The sequence below is a fragment of the Thalia democratica genome, chromosome 6 (genome assembly GCF_965202585.1).
Source record: "Thalia democratica chromosome 6, ktThaDemo2.hap1.1, whole genome shotgun sequence".
NCBI lineage: Eukaryota > Metazoa > Chordata > Thaliacea > Salpida > Salpidae > Thalia > Thalia democratica.
The window spans coordinates 14,374,415-14,391,916 of NC_139170.1; positions in this window are offsets into that span (position 1 = coordinate 14,374,415).

Here is a 17,502-nt window from a genome sequence, read left to right on the forward strand (position 1 = left end):
ACTTTTAAGTTTATTCAACTAAAATAATTACATATGGACTTATAAACATATTTATAGAAAACAAAAATAACTTACAGTTTTAAGTTTAAACTTGGGTAAAAATACAAACTAACCAGAGTTCAAACTTTTTTTTTTGAATATGAGTAGACCACTGGTTTTTTGACCTTGAATTTTTTTTTTTGATAGAAAAACATTAGTCTTATTTTTTTCTTAAGAGCAATAAATTTAATTCAGAGAGTGACTAGCCTAAATTAGCCTGAAATATTATTGGTTTTCGTGTAGTATTTTGTTTGTTTTGTAAAAAACTAAGTAATTTTCTATAAGTTGCAAACTTAATGTTTTTTTTATGGTAAAAATCATAAAAAACATCTGTCTCAGCAGCAACAATAAACGTTATCAGGGAAAAAATGAGTGTATTACATGATATGTAATTTCACCTGCCCCTTTAATATTTAACTTAAACTATTTGAAAATAAAATAAACAAAAAAACTATCTTTTAAACAAATAAAAAAAAACACTTGGTGAAACGGCACATGGAGAACACTCACAACGTTAATATCTCAACAAAAGTGTGGGAAAATCATGAGCTCAAATCCCTAGTAAGTGTTCACTAGTGCTACAACAAAAAAAATCACACCAACAATCCAATCATGTGATCACCGTTTTTTTATTGTTACATTTGTTTACATCCTAGTTCAAATTTTTATAATGATGAGAAGTGTGTAGCTCAAGATAGAAAGGTCCATCTATTTAATTAAGATCCTTTAATTTTCCTTATTTGTTTAAATTAAAAACATTGTTTTTAAAATACTTAATTTTTTTACAATAAGTATACTTGATTAAGGGACTTTTTTCTAATATGTTTATGGTTATGCTGTTTACCAAAATGTAAATGTTTAAAGAGAATATCAAAAACAAAGTTTTTAAATAAGTCAGTGAAACTATTGAGAAAAATAATCAATTATTAAAATATACAGACATATTTTGCTTAATAACGTACTTCCTGATGAGCATGCACTTTTTAATCAAAAAAACATTTGTTATCAGTATCCGAGTCGAGCAAAAATTTCCATAGTTTGAATATTACGTAGGCCTAGGGGATGTCAACGCTTTATATACTTTAGTAAAAAAAAAATTGGTTTAAAAAATTTAAAGTTTTGATAGTACAACCTAAAAAACCGCTAGAGCTATTGAAACTTAATCATTAGCGGTTTTGCTTGAAAATTGAGACTTTAAAGTAAAAAAAAAACATCAATCTTAAAGTCTTAAACGCTACCTTTTGCAACAATAAACGTTTTCTGTGGAAAGCGAGTGTGTTATACAATGTGTTAAAAACTTTACTTGACCCATAAACAGTTAAGTTTTTGACAACCGAAAAAAATGACATATACTTTAAACAAATTAAAAAAAACCTTAGTGGCACGCGGTGTTTTAATACTTGCCAAATGATTCTTTTAGGAATATTATTTTACACTTAATGAATATCTTTCGTAGGGGAATACCCTACTTTTAAATATATTATAAATGACATTTATTTGGATACAAAATCAAGCAATCAATAAAATAGAAAGGAGATAATAAATCAAAACAACCATGTAAGTATTTCATAAATGAGGTTTTTAAATAAAAAATAATAATAAAGTTATCTTTACTAAAGAATTGAACAAGACATTTAAATTAAAAAAAATATTTTAACTAAATAATGTGGTGTAGTTTAAGTTTAATGGAAAGTGATGGTTTTATTTTAGCAATTATATTATGTTAAGAATTTGTTTGCTGTTTTAACTTTTGATTTACAGTTTTGTTTACTGTCCAAATTAAAAATTTGAAAATTTGATTGTATTTTGCATAATATCATGTTTATTTTCTAGAAATGTTATTGCTCTTTAGAATTCAGTAATTGAGCAATCTTTTTTAGTTAAGACAAATAATTATATATAATTGCTATTAAAAACAAAAGTATTTTTGTAGTTCTTTAAATTATTTTTTTATTTTTTTACTCTTAGTTTATAACTATTTTTAAATATATTTATAACACCAAATAGTTTTTTTTAATATTTTATTAATTTATGGTTAACTAAATTAGGTAATTGGTATTTTTGTAATTCAATTTAAAGGAAGGGTTAGGGTTTTAATCCATTTTCAATGAATATAATATGATTCAAGTAGTTTGTTAGATAACTTATAAAGTTATACCTTTTCATATAGTTTCGAAATTGCCACATATCTAAACTAAACAAAAGTGTAGTTAGATTAATATTCAAAAACATTAAAAAAGAGGAGTTAAACATATTCTATTGATGTTAGATAAAGGTTTTGTTCACTGAAATAGATCTGTCAAAGTTATAGAGATATTGACTCTTAAACTTAAAGAGAGCTATTGAAACTTATCTTATAATCTCTAATCATACCACAGAAACTAAAAAGTCGAATAAAGATATCACTACAAACCTATCTTCAGTCATTTTTTAAAGCTTATGACCTAATTTTTTTTTTAAAGTGATTTTTCCATGATTAAAAGCAATTTTAAATGAATTTTTCTTTTAATAAATTATATACTATTTAAATAAATATAATTTTTTGATAGAACTTTCAAATATAAGTTTCATAAAACTCTATAATACTTATTTTGATTAGGTAAAGAATGCATAAAAATTAAAGTAAACCTAACACTTAAAATTTGTTGTGAACGAAATATTAATATTTAAACTTTTTATAACTAGTTTGATTATTTGATATAACTAAAACTAATTATTTAAAAACAAATTGTCAAAAATAAATACTATATTTTAATAGAAAGTTTTACAACCGTAAAATTTTGGAGAGGAGATTTAAAAAAGTACAAATAATTTTGTGAGTTGATGCTAAAGATGAAAACAGTTCCTTTTAGCAACGCCAGGATTGAGCGTGATTTTTCTGCCATGAGTAGTGATGTACCGGACTCACTATCCGGGTCCGGGTCCGGCCGGATATTGCCATTTTTGTCTGATATCCGGATCCGGCCGGATTCATATTTGAAAAAAAAGTCAGGATTTGGTTCCGGCCGGATTCTAATTAAAAAAAAGTCCGGATCCGGGTCCGGCCGGATCTCTGTTAGGATCCGGTCGGACCCGCATCTAGTTAGTAAAAAAGAGCATACTAAAAAGTATTTTTCAAAAACAAACCCTGTGTAAATTAATAAGAGTCATTTTCTTTAGTTAAAATTAAACACCTACCGTGATTGGCTCATTTTGTACACGTGACTAAATTACATTTGTTTACATTTAAACTATAAAATAAACATTTCATGAAATGCAACTCTTTACATATGTTATAAAATTAAAAACTTTGGAATGAATACTTGCTTTATTTATTGTTTAAAGTTGAGCTCAGAGAATATTAAAAGTTTATACGGTTGAATGTACGAGCCAATGAGAATCATTTGACGAAATGATTCAAACTAAATACTGATGCAACAAAACATCAGAACATGACAGGCAGTTTATATGTAAGCAGTTAGTTAGTTTGGTGTGCAGCTTGAAGCAACAAAATATCTTGAACTTTTTTGTGAATGCTTATTGTAAGTAGTGTTTTGTGTTAAAAGTGAATATATCAACTGGTTTTTAATTGTTTAAATATTTAAGCCAGGTTTATAGTTAAATAGTTTATTAAAAATTTTACAGTTTCTTGGTTACTAAAAGTTTTATTTAATTTTTAGTTTATTGTTTTAAGTCTTTTGATATAGATTTAAATAGCTTCCAGTTTTTAAAGTGTTACCAAAGTAATTAATAATTTTGTATATGCTAGTATTTCTTGTTGTGTTTTATATAAAAGATTCATCACTAAAAACAGTCGTATCTGGTTATAGAAAGTAGTCTCAGTTAGAATTTAGTATTTGTTAGATATTAATTAAATAAGGTAGGATTTAATTATGATGAGTAGTACTAATAAGTTAAGTGTACCACAATCAGTCCACAATTTTACTACTAAATTGTCAACCTTTGCTAGCTGTTCTACTGATTATTAGATTAAAGTAATTTTTTCAGTTTTTTAAAACCTCATTCTTACTCAGGCTTGTTTATACTTGTTTATACTCACTCTAGCTAGTTTTATTGACTTAAACAGTGGCAACCCTGCTAGTTTGAAAATTTTTACCAATTTTAGAAAATCTTGGACTGCCTCAGGCTAGTTTAGTTTTATATAAAAACTCAGGCTAGTTTTCTTTTAGATTTTGAATAAGTTTGAGCTGATCCAGTTTTCAATATTTTGTAATTTTCTAGTGTATTTTGTTCAAGAACTTGATTTCAGATTTTTAATTGTAAATAACACCTAAATTTGTAAACCTTGTGGCTAGCTGTTCTACTTATTATTAGATTAAAGTTATTTTTTTTCCAGTTTTTAAAAACCTCATTCTGACTCAGGCTAGTTTATACTAGTGATGTACCGGACTCACTACCCGGGTCCAGGTCCGGCCGGATATTGCCATTTTTGTCTGATATCCGGATCCGGCCGCATTCTAATTTGAAAAAAAAGTCCGGATCCGGTTCCGGCCGGATTCTAATTTGAAAAAAAAGTCCGGGTCCGGTACATCACTAGTAAAAACAGTGAAATATTCTGTTGAGATTAATCTATCGCCGACCTAAAGCCTGCATCCTTGAATCAAGTAAAAAGTGTTCAGATAATTTCTTACAAAATATAAATAACTATAAGGATATTTTATTACTTGGTGTTATTAGTACAAACTATCTAAATAGAAGGAATTTTTATGTTGTGAACTACTTATTTAAATTATAGGCTATATCTCACGGATACAATTAATGTTCCAAACAGGGATAAAAAATTGATAGATGAAACATTGATTAATCACTTCTAAGACTCAATCTATAAAAAGTTTTTGGTACTTGAATTTCTTATATAATATATCAGACCATTTTCCACTTTAGATATAAGTTTTACATTTCAAAACGAAGCAAATAAGTTTTTAACTAAAAAAATTAAAAAACTTAATACCAAAAAGTTTATTACTGATGGATAACAGTTTCTCAATAAAACGAAAACTGAAAAATTAATTAAATCTTATGATGGTATAGATTCTAAGTTTGACTATACAATAAAAAAATTAAAGATATAACAGACAGAAATGTACCTAATTAAAAACTTTCTTAAATTACACTAAACTTAAGTTTAAACCTTTGGTAACTAACTAAAGGCACAAAACATACATAAAACTAAAAAGTAAGTTTTACAAAAATATTTCTAAAAACATTTTTTTAAGTCTAATTAAGGAACAAACTAACAAACTTGGAACCTCATCTAAAAAATCATACTATAATAAAAAAGCTTTAAAACTCTAATAAAAACACATACAAACTCTAGTCAGTAAATAAAGAAAACATAAGCAATCAAAAGAAAGTATTTTAGTTCCCAAATAAACTGGAAATCTTTTTCAAACCCAACTGGTGTAGTAAATAAACTTTAAATGCATTTCGCTATATTAAAATGTGGAAATGTAGAAATAATGAAGCAATCTAAAAATATCTATTAATGTAAAAAAACAGCAACAGTTTCTTCTTGTTAGATGTGACAGAAACTGAAATGTTTAATGTTACAACACTTTTAGACCAAACAAGGTCAGTGAATATTAAACTAGTTATCAGGAATTATTTAAAGTAATTATCAAAATAGCTTAATACTATCAAAAGTAATACCAATAAATCAGGATGAAAAACATTACTAGGAAGTAGTAGAAAAAACTCATGTTTATCAAATTCAAAAAAATATATAGAAAAAGTAATAGAAAACCATTTTTTACTAGTACAAAATTAACAACTCCCCATGCGGTTTTACAGAAGGCCATTCTACCGCCTTGGCTTTGTTAAATTTGTTGAAGTATTTCTATCTACATTTGATAAAGGTGAAATTGTATGTGCAGTTTTATTAACATACTGTTTATTGTGCAATATCGAGCTCAGGCATCAGGTATTTATACTACTATGCCAAGGCATAATCAATACAATTGAAAACGTACAAATTCAGAATTAAGGTACAAAAAATTGTAAAAAAAAACATCAAATATTTAAGTGCATTGACTAACAACAAAACTTTAATAACCAAAGCCCCAAGCACATTAACAATAAACTAACCAGATAAATTTACATCGAACACATTGAATAATGGCTTATTATTAACATAGCAAAGGCGCTGCTAACAGAATCAAATTATGGATCAAACTAAATATTAAGATAAATCAACGGTTGATAAATATTAGTTATTAATTTTACTAGCAAAAATTTTATTCAAGTAAAAAACTTTTAACTTCAATCGAAATTCTTCAATTTTTTTGCAAGAAACTAATTCATTTAAAAGTTTGTTCCATATTACAATTGACCGATAAAAAAGAATTTTACCAAGCATATTTATTGAAATGATGTTTGCATGTTAACTTTTTCCTCTCAGTAAGTAAATATTTTTATAAGATTGAAAAATTGATAGTATATTAACTGTAGTTTCACCGTTAGCTAGTTTTAAAAAGTAATGAGGTCAAATTCAAGTCTTCTGTATTCTCAAAAATTAAGATTAAGTTTTGTTAGTCTATTGAGGACGTATAAGAAATATTGTAGTGGTTGGAGATTAATCTGGTATATTTTCTTTCAATAGAACTTATATGGTTGATTTTTTTTAAAGTATGGTTACCAGGTTGGTGTGTGGTATTCCAACTTAGGACGAATGTATACGAGAAATATTTTTTAAAGGATATTTATATCCGTAGATTCAAAGCTCTTTAAAACTTGAAAATATGTAGTTGATGTGATTCGGTAAAGGTCATTAATATGGTGGTTCTATTTTAAACTTTCAGCAATAAAAACTCCAAGACCTATAAACACTTTAGTTGAATCTAAGTTATATTGTTTTTTTTTAAGTCAAAAATAGAGTCAGTAGCTTCTTTTTGAACATTTATACTTTAAAGTTCACTAGGGTTTAAGCTTAATTTTCTTTCTACTAACCAATTGTATTTATTACCCAAAGGAATTCTGTAAAGTTGTGTTAAAATGGCTAGAATTTTTTGTGTCATCTGCGATTAGGTTGATCTTGCTGACTGCATCAACTTCTGAAGCTATATCATGTAAATAATAAATAATAAAAGGCCAACAACCCCTCCTTGAGGAACTCAACTAAAAGTAGGTAAAGATTCTGAAAATGTATTATTAATTACTACTTTTTGAGTTCTATCGTTTAGAAACTCTTTGAACCAACTAATTAGATTGTTATGAGTTTACTATTGCGATAATGTTTAAAATAGTTTAGAATGAGAGATATAGTCAAAAGCTTTTTGGATATCCTATAAACTATTTTAGTATACTTATTGCTTAAAAATGACACCAACCATGAAAGTAAGCAACCTAATAATTGAAAACAGGATGTTCGATAAGGGAGAAAACCAAGTTGTTTAGGTCAAATAAGGTTATTTAAAAAAAAGATGATCGAGTATTTTTATAAAAACTATATTTTCAAAGATTTTGCAAAAACATTAGTTTTATGTTTTTGTTTAATGTAAGGGAAAAAATTTATTTACCTATAGCAAGATAAATTAATTGAAACAATTTTTTTATAAGTTGAATAAGAACTTTAATGTGAACTTCATTAAATTTTTATAAAACTTATTTGTTTTATATAGAATTTTATAAAGAAATATAAAAAAAAAGTATGAATTTTAGGTCAAAAAAATTGATGTTTTTGTTTAGTCTTAATTAAAATGTCGTATCAACAAAGCAAAAGAAATCGTTTATGATGTTTTTGTCTAAATTCAAAAACGAATTATTTAATTCATTAAATTTGTACGAAAACGTGTTTAAAGCGAATAAGTGTTCAAAACCTCAAATAGCTGATTTTGAATACCTGCAAAACTTATGCTTACTCGTTTATTACCAATAAGGTTTTTGAATAGAAAATATTAAATTTATAAAGGCAAAATACAAAGCAATTCTTATGTTTCTTACTTAATTTTTGTAGTTATTTTCGATACTATGATCAAGTTTTAAATTTTTGAATAACTCAGGTCAACTCTTAATATTTTTAATTTATTTTATAAATCTCAGGCTAATTTTATAACTTTATTTTTCATTTATGTTTTTATTAGGTCGTTTGTAACATACAATGATTTTATGTTTATTTGTTTCAAGGTTTAATCTTAGTATTGTACTTATAATACGGAGAAAAAAGTTTGATATATTTTAAATTATAAGTAAATTAAACTTAACAACTATGTTATTTATGCTATAATTGATTTCATAAATTTGTTTGTAAGCTAAAAATGAAACTATAACTACTTTTTTTAAATAGATTTTTTGTATACTTGAAAAGTCAAAATGGATTTCACAATATGATTTTTTGTCAATGAGAGAAATGAAAATTCGATCAATCAGAAGTTTCCTACAATACAATATTTGTTGATTCCTATTGGGATCGTCAGTTATAATACTCTAATCAAAATTCTATTTGATAAGATTTATTTGTAACAACTGATAATCTCTTATATTGAAACTATGTTTTGTTCATAATAAACTGTTAATTTAATATGTTAAAAAAAAGCAACTACTTTTAGTGAAAAAGTTTGTACTTGCTAACAAGTCAGTTTACAGTCCAGTATTTAGTTAATATTTGTTTCAAATTTTTTTTTTTTTATGTGTTATATAAATTACATATAAACTGATAAAATAAGCCATGATTATTATTTTTAGTCCTATATTAGCTTTAGATTTCATATTTTAAAATGTTATTTATTATGACGTAAGATTGTAAATGGCTTAATTTTAAAGTAAGTTTGTTTTAATTTATAGCAAAAAATTTTTAATTCTGAATAACAACTTTAATTTGGAAAGAATACATCACAAGTACGAAGTATGTTTACTATTTTTGTTTTGATTATAGAAGATTATCTCAAACTTAAATATATAAATCGTTTTTTTTTGAATCATAGTAAATATATAATATTTTTTATAAATATATCTTAGTATGTAAACGATAAATTATTGAAAGATTTTAACTTTTGTTTATAGTTTTAATCTTTATTTTCAAACCAGCATAGTTCTTAAATTTCTAGTATACTAAAGCATGTTTATTAAGTGATTTTATATCATTTTCTAAGCGTAAATAGCATCATAGTTTTGTACAAACAAACTGTTTCGATTTTGAAATTAGTTAGTTTTTAAGACTAAACAGATTACATATTTTAAAAGCTTAAGACAAAATTTTAAAGGATGTTGAATATAAACAAAAGTTATCATAAGTAACTAACCAAAATACTAAATAAAATGAATAATTAGAAAAAACAAGTTTAGTTGAAAGGATTAAAACTCAACCATAAACAGGATTATATATCAAAAATAGTATGTCAAAAACCGAATATAAAAATTTGCAAAATTTATGTTTCATGTTTATTAAAAATATAAGTTAAAGCTTTAGTTTTAACATTTTGAAAAATTTTTCACCCTTAATAACTTTTAAAAAACCATTCTATTCTAGAGTTTGAAGTGATAAGTGAAAAAGTCTTAAGTAAAATTTTTAAACTTATAGAAGAAACCACAACTGCAGCCGTGATTATTCTTTAATTTGGCTTGCGGTCACCATATGTCGGCCGGGCCTAGGTTCTAAACTTTCAAGTTGTGTATTTGAGAGCTGTATATTTTTATTACAGCTTATCTTCATGTTATATAATTGTTTTACGGCCTACTTTCAACTGAAACAAATTAGAATTTAAAAGTTAATAAGTACAAATGTAAAAAAGTTGCTTAATGTTTTAAATAAAAAGCAGTTCAAAAAACTTGTACAGTACACTGTAATGTACAGTATAAAGTTGAATAAAAAACTGTGTTACTTTTTTTTTAATCTATAAGATTACAATTCATTTATTGTATGTTTTAATTAAATGTAAAATTTTATGAAACTTTTTTTTTACAGAAGTTATGATTTCTGATGCATTAAGAGCGGCTGAAAATGCGAAAGGTAAACTTAGATTTTTTTCTTATTAAGACTAATTACAGTAAAGTTATAGTTTTATAAATACAGCTTTACTTTTAAAGTATTTTCTTTACTACCATAGTCATTGATAACTAATACAAAGTTATTATCAGTTTTTCAAATATCAAACCTAGTCCTAGTTAGTCAAAATATAAATTTAATTATGCTGCATTACTTTTATAAAGCATTATTTTAAAAAATCTTTTTGTGTTATTTTTTTGTCGCGCATGTTCTGACTAGAGTGAGTTTTTTCACCTTATACTTAATACTAAAGATTAATTACTACTTAAAGTAATGTTAGTTTTAAAAGTTTACACTTTTTAGCAAAATTTAACAAAGAAAACTTCAAAAGATTTCTCAAGATCCATGTCATGTTGAGGTAAGATTTCTATGAACAGCTAATTTGTTTTAGTTTTTCAGATGTAATTAAGTAAAATTAAGTACAACAAAAAAATTAGAGTTGTAAGTTTTCCGCTACTTTTATTTTCAAAACTAAACTTTAACATCTTGACTATCTGTCATGTGATGTAGCTAAAGTATTGACTATTTGCTTTTTAAATGAAACTTACGTTACGTTTTAGTGAATCGGTAATATTATAAAAAGTTTGATTAACTTAAACTGTTTTATTTAAATTGATTTTTACTAAAATAAAAGTAATAAAACTGTATACTACTTCTAGTTTTCGTTATAACAAAACAATTTAATTGTCTTCAAAAGTAGATAGGTTAAAACTACAATTCATTGAAATGAAACCAGTAAAATATTATTGTAACATCATAATTATTTATCTTAAATTTCAATATATATAACAGGACAAATCTATGAAAAATTGTTATACTTTGTAAAATTGTTTTTGATTGTAACTAGATCTATTTTTTAAAGTTTTTTGTTAATACAAGATATAGTATTTTATTTTAGTTTTACATAATGCACTTTAATAAATAATAAATTATATTAAATAATAATTAAATAAGTAATAAAAAGTATATGTATTTAATAATATATTTAAATAGCTAAAAACACAATTAAACTAATCGAGGGTTATGCTTGGTTATAAAACGCGGGCCTGGCGATTACTGACTATAACGCGCTACTATAATGGTATTCTCATGTAGCTCTGCGCTACTTTTTAGATCAATCTCGTTGATTAATAAAGTAGGTTTATAAAGTGTAAACTGAACTTATACTACTATTCTAATAGGTTATAAGTAGTGATCTACCAAGTCCAAAATTTTTGGATTCGACCGAGCCCGAATCCGAGTCTTATTTTCAAATTAGGATTCGGCCGAATCCGGATCAGGATCTAAATTTTGAAATTTGGACTCGGCCGAATCTGAATATTTTAATAATTGGAATCCTAAAGATTTAAGCTGCTTGTAATGTAAATACAATATAGTTTTATAAATAATAAGTACTTATTATAATATTATTTATTTATTAAATTAAGTTTGAACAAAATTTCTAACTTATTAACAAATATTTATGAAAAACTTATTTCAAAAGCAAACAAAAAAACAAATGTCTTGCTGAAAAAAAAATCAAGCTGTAACGAAATCACCATTTTATGTTTTAATTTTAAAGCGTGTGAACAAATATTAAATATTTTGTAAAAATAAAATCAATGATAAGCCTTCTTAAAACAATTTTCTCAATTTCCCAAAACAACATTTTTTATTTGAAGGAGTTAATTTATCTTTAATGAATACGTGAGAAAAAAAGTTTTCTTTGCTTTTGATATAAAAATAAACAACATTTTGAAAGTTATGAAAATTTAGCAGGGCATTCGGCAGTATAATTGGTGTTCTGAAATAATGTGCTTTAAACACTTACATTTAAGAACTAATGTTTTCTGCTTAAGTTCTAAGATACTTATTAGCATTTCATGATCATTTAACTGTAGCTTTAGTATAAGGTGATGTAGTTATAAAGTATCTTTAGCTTTTTTTAGTTCATGTAAATAAAAGATAAAATTTGTTTCGATTGTTGTATTAATCTTCCATAATTAACTATTCCTTATCACCCATAAACCCTTCTGTATTGCGATAAAGCTACACAGACAAGAACTTAGTTTCAATATTTTGATGTCCATGCAAGCAACAGCAACAATTAACTTGTATTTTTGTTATGCAAAATAAATAAATCACCGTTTTTAATAAATGCTTAAAACAGAAAACAAACCACAAACAAAGTTAAAACTTTTACGTTTAACTTAGAAGTTAGTTTTTATTGTGAAAATAAACGAATTTGATCATAATCTTTTGCAAGTGTTCGTATTGATAAAATAAAGTGCAATTGAAAGTAACATGAAAACGTAACAAATAGAAATATAATACCAACTACAGTAAAGTATTGTATTTTTTGTTGTTCTAACTTAGTTGGAATATATTTTTGTCAAATTACCCAAAGCAAATTGTTTGTTTAAACCTAATATTTTACATACCAACCTTTGTCAATTACCATGTAAATTTTAGTTGTAGACAATACATAAACATCTGATATGTCTCAATCTACATTTTAAGTTGTTACGTTTTAGAAGGTTTTGTGAATTAGAAGTATCCAGAAAAGTGATCAGCCGTATTTATAAAATTAGTTTCCGGCCAAATCTGAAACCGATTTATTACTTAAGCTAGAATCTGATCGGATCCTGATCTCGATTTAAAATTAGTATTCAACCATATCCGAATAATATTTTTTAACTAGAATCCTGCCAGATCCTGATATAAAAAGCATTATCCAGATACTAGATATGGTAAATCACTTATTGAAATGCTCCGTCCAGCCAAAGACAAAAAAATTTCGGATCCGGCCCGATTAAAAACTTTACCCACCCCTAGTACAAAACCTTCTTTCGCCAGCCTCTCCTATATTTTTGGCTTAAGTTTAACACACATTTGATAGTTCTTCTGAGTTTTAAGTAGTGTTAACAAACTTCGTCAGTGACTTTGCATGCGGGGTCACGCTTGAGAGCAATGCTTTGTTTTTACTTCACTCCTTCGTTACAAAAAAAAGGTTCGAGCAATAGAATAATGTGACTGCAATTCTTTAGCTGTAATAATCGAATCTTGATCGTTTTTATAGTTAGCCACATAGTACCGGACACCTGATTTTAGCTTTTTCAGCTAAAAGTATGCAAGCATCTGCTTTAATGTTACATGTATAAGTTGGTTTTTTATTCTTTGTATAAATAATTGAACTTTACATGAAGAATCTCAAAAAAAAAACAACCTTTTAATAACTGAGATTTTTTATTTTAACTAACAGGCCCTCTAAAAAAGACATAACAACATGATTTTTTTTTTAAATTAGGGAAAAAAATAAAACAAAATATACTAGTGCTACAATTCTTGTCACAAGTCATTTATGACACAATGAAATAAATAATCAATAACATCTAAATGGAGACTGAAAACCGTATTAACTAAACAAAAAATACTTTAAAAAATTACATGGACTTTGTCAAGTAAACCTCCTTACTAAGAAATCCATAAGTTTATCCATAAATTATATGTCGTAAATTTTCAAGAACACCTTAATAGATATGTTTTGAAAAAAAAATCCTGGTGAGGCCCGAGCTATCAGATAAGTTTTCACTGAACTGAGGTGACCTGAGGAAAAACTTACTAAAATTAAATAAATTAGTTACCTACAAGTATATTTATTTTCTTTATTCTCGTAATTGAGAAGCCAAAATGTTATTTGATCTAAAATAGGTTCACGAGCAAACGTAAAAATACTAAATATATGATGAGTAAGTAAGAGCGGTTATCCAAAAAGCTTATATTAAACGCTTTAACTATGTACTTAATTTTATTTGTGAGTCTAACAAAAATTAATTACCATAGTCTTTATACTGTGTCCAAAGCTTTTAATCAAAGTTGAGAAGGCTTTTATGAGTGTGAAAAAGCACTATTTTATAAATTAAAGCGTGAAATCTCTAATTAGTTCTACATTTCATTCAACATTTGATAAACAATCGAGAAAAATTTTAAATTTCAAAGTGGTCTACCGGGTCCGAAATTTTAAGTTCGGCCGAATCCGAGTCTCATTTTGAAATTTAGGATTCGGTAGATCACTAGTCATAAGTGCTGATTGAACCTAAACTGCTTTTTTATTGAAATAGGTTTACAAGCAGTTAGATCACTTTAACTATTATTTATTGATGTAAGTTTATAAGGTTGTTAGAAAGCTTAAACTACTTATATAATGAAATCGAGTCAATAAGGTTCGATTGTATTTACAATGAATAAAAGTACGACAAAATACAACAAACTGTACTAGAAAATAACACGAAATAAAAATTTTTGGTTTAAGAGCCGATATTAAAAACAATCGACATCGTTACGCTAGTAACGATGGTAAACATAAAACTCTTAAAAAAAATAACAAATCTAAAGTAAAAGCAAAGTCGTAACAAATTAACAAACCAACTGAGTAAAACGACTGAGCAAGCCAATGAGCTAACTGCGATGCAGCAAAAACTAAAAAAGCCAAGCTCAATAGTAGCAAAAGCTTATAAACAAAATACGTCTCCAAAAAAGAGAAAATGCAAACAGCATTACAGCTCTCTACCGCTACAGAACGGATACACATTCATTACAAAAATTGCAATATTTTTATTTTAAAATTACTACAAACAATTGTTTTTTAAACTTAGCGTTTGTTTTAACTTAAGGATACATGTTTAACAAATTAAGCTTCTGTGTTAAATTGATGTTTTTTTAATTTGACAAACTGCCTTACATTTGCTTTAATAAAACATTTTCATCCCTATACGTCCTGGACATGACATTAAACTTCTCGACAAGCGGAAGGTTTTTTCGTACTCCAAGTCCTTGGAAGAAATTTTTTGAGCGCTTTTTTATTGTCCAATAAACAATACTATAAGTTTTTTATTTTAACTTTGAAGCTTCAGTTAAATTTTTTTTTACATTTGCAGTAAGACCATGAATTGGCTAAAGCCGAAAATTATAGAATTAATGCAAGAAGTCTTGAACTATATACTAGGACAAAAAGGCAGCGTCAAGTATTTTTTTCAAAATAAACTTTAAATGAATTATTAACTAATTTATCAACTTGACACTTATATTTAACATAATTAGCTTTTTTTTTCTGTAAAATGCTTGGAAAAATATTACTATATTTTGTATTATCTTTAAAGTTTTGAATAATTTAGTTTTGCAGAGTTCAAGCAGTTAATTAGACTAAAAGAAAGCTATAAAAATTACTTTCAGTACTGTGCTTCTGAAAATATCTCCACAACTTACTGCAAAAACAATTAAGGATAGATTACGTTCGTTTAATTACAATTGGGATAATTATGATTTTCAATCTATTATAAGTTCTGGAGTTGACAACTATTGGTTTGAAATAATTAGTGTTAGTAAAGCCTACATACCTTTCATAAAAAGCATGTCTTTAAAATAGTTAAAGTTTAGAGCTTAAATGTTTCAAAATATTCTCAGATTTTTTTCAATGTAAACTTTAAAACCGAAATACCTGGTCCAATAGGAAGAGATACTCATTTTGCAAATATAGAGACACTGGACTGCATGGCATTGTTGTCATTTGTAATTAATGTCTCAACAATTAATAAAACAAGTGATGCTGTTACTGTGGATATTGCTAGAAAATTGCTTCAAGTTTGTGTGTTTTTATTGTTTATAAAGTCAAATTTAACATACTGTTTAAAATGATTTTATAACAAAGTTATGTTTTTTCATGTATTTATGTCATTAAGCTACAGAAAAAAAACACTATAAATATTTATATAAATATATACTACTATTTAAGTTTTTTTCATTCTATATATTTGTAACATTTTACTTAACTCAGTTTAATTATTTTTGTATCAAAAAAAAAGAAGAAGCAGCATAAATAGGAATAATATCTATTTATATTTTTTGTACATTATTGTTTTTATTCAAAATCAATTAAAAGTACTTAAAAAAACGGTATTTTAGGTTCGCAACTTTATTTCGCACGCTGATTTAGATGAAATAGTTGAAGAAAGATACAATGAATGTAGAGAAGTATTTAACGAAACAATAATTCACTTAAAACCACATTTTATAGAAAATAATGATGAACTTGATAAAATTACAGACGAAGTAATTCCTTTACTTAATTTTAAATAGTTTTTTTGTAAATTATTTAGGTAAATAGCATTAAAGTAGTTATACACATTGTCTGATATTTTACATTCAATGACCATAAGTAAGAAATACGTACAAACTCAATAAATAGCATTTTAAAACTAGTTTACAATAGTTTTAAGATTGATTTAGAAATTTTAAGTTAGATTTTTGTGTTCAAAAATTCCCTATAAAGCTTAAAAATTAAGTAATGAATAGACTAACAAAATATATAGATTTTAGTTGAAACTTTCAGTAAAAATTGTCAAGCATGCTGTGCTGGCAGAAGAAAGACAAAATGTTACAAGGTATTTCGTTAAGTATCAACGCGTTTTTTTAGAAAGAATTAGCCAAGTCTGTTAGTATTCTGGAAGATGAGTTGTCAAGCGATGAAGGTAAAAATTTAAAAGACAAAATAGCTAACTTTATCAAAAAGCACTACCGTGCAAAAGACGACGCAAATAAAAGCTCGGATAAAGTTCAAAAATTTGAAGAAAACGTCAACAACTTACAGTTTCTCAGAGAAAGTTTTGAAACTTTTAAAGATGTACCTGATGAGCTGCTAAAAAGCATCGAAAAAGCGGAGAAGGATGTCAACAAAAAGGTAAACATAAATGTCCTCGAAGGTTGCTTAGACGAGCTGATTAAAGATTTAAAAGTTCGATTCTACAGCAAAGTAGAAGATATTAGTAATGAAAACACTGACGACAGAGAAACAGCTGAAAAACTGTTAGTTCAGTTGAAAAATGCGTTGAACCTGACGATTTTGTCAATTTGGGTTACTGCCAAAAAAATTTTAGAGGAAGACGCTGGTTTAGATAAAATTGAAGGTAGAAAATTATTTCAAAATTTTAAGTATTAAAATAAAAATCTTTTATCTGAATGTTTTTATATGCTTATAACTTTATTTTTCATAATAAACATTTTGAAAACTTTTTACAATGAAGTTAATATATTTCTCTAATGAAGTTTACAGAAGTCAATGTTTGTGTTTGAAATTTTTAATAAAAGTAATATATATTTAGATTTAATATTTTTATAAACTTCTGTTTTAAAATATAAAATTTACTATCACAAACAACTAAAACAAACAAACTTTAATATACAGAGATTTTACTTATGCATTTATGAACTTAAAACAGGCTGTTGGAAAGAAATCCTGACACCAGTAACAGGAAAGAAAAATTTAGAAAAAAAAATTCAAAACAAAAATAAAAAAGTAGTTTGAACTTTAGATCTTTATAAATAGCTTCAATGTTTCAACGGATTCCTTAATTTTTTAAATTTATAAATTTTTGCTCATGTATATAATCAGTTTGTAAAAAAGTTACGTACTTCATTTATTAAAATGATATAGAAAGATGGTGCCATTT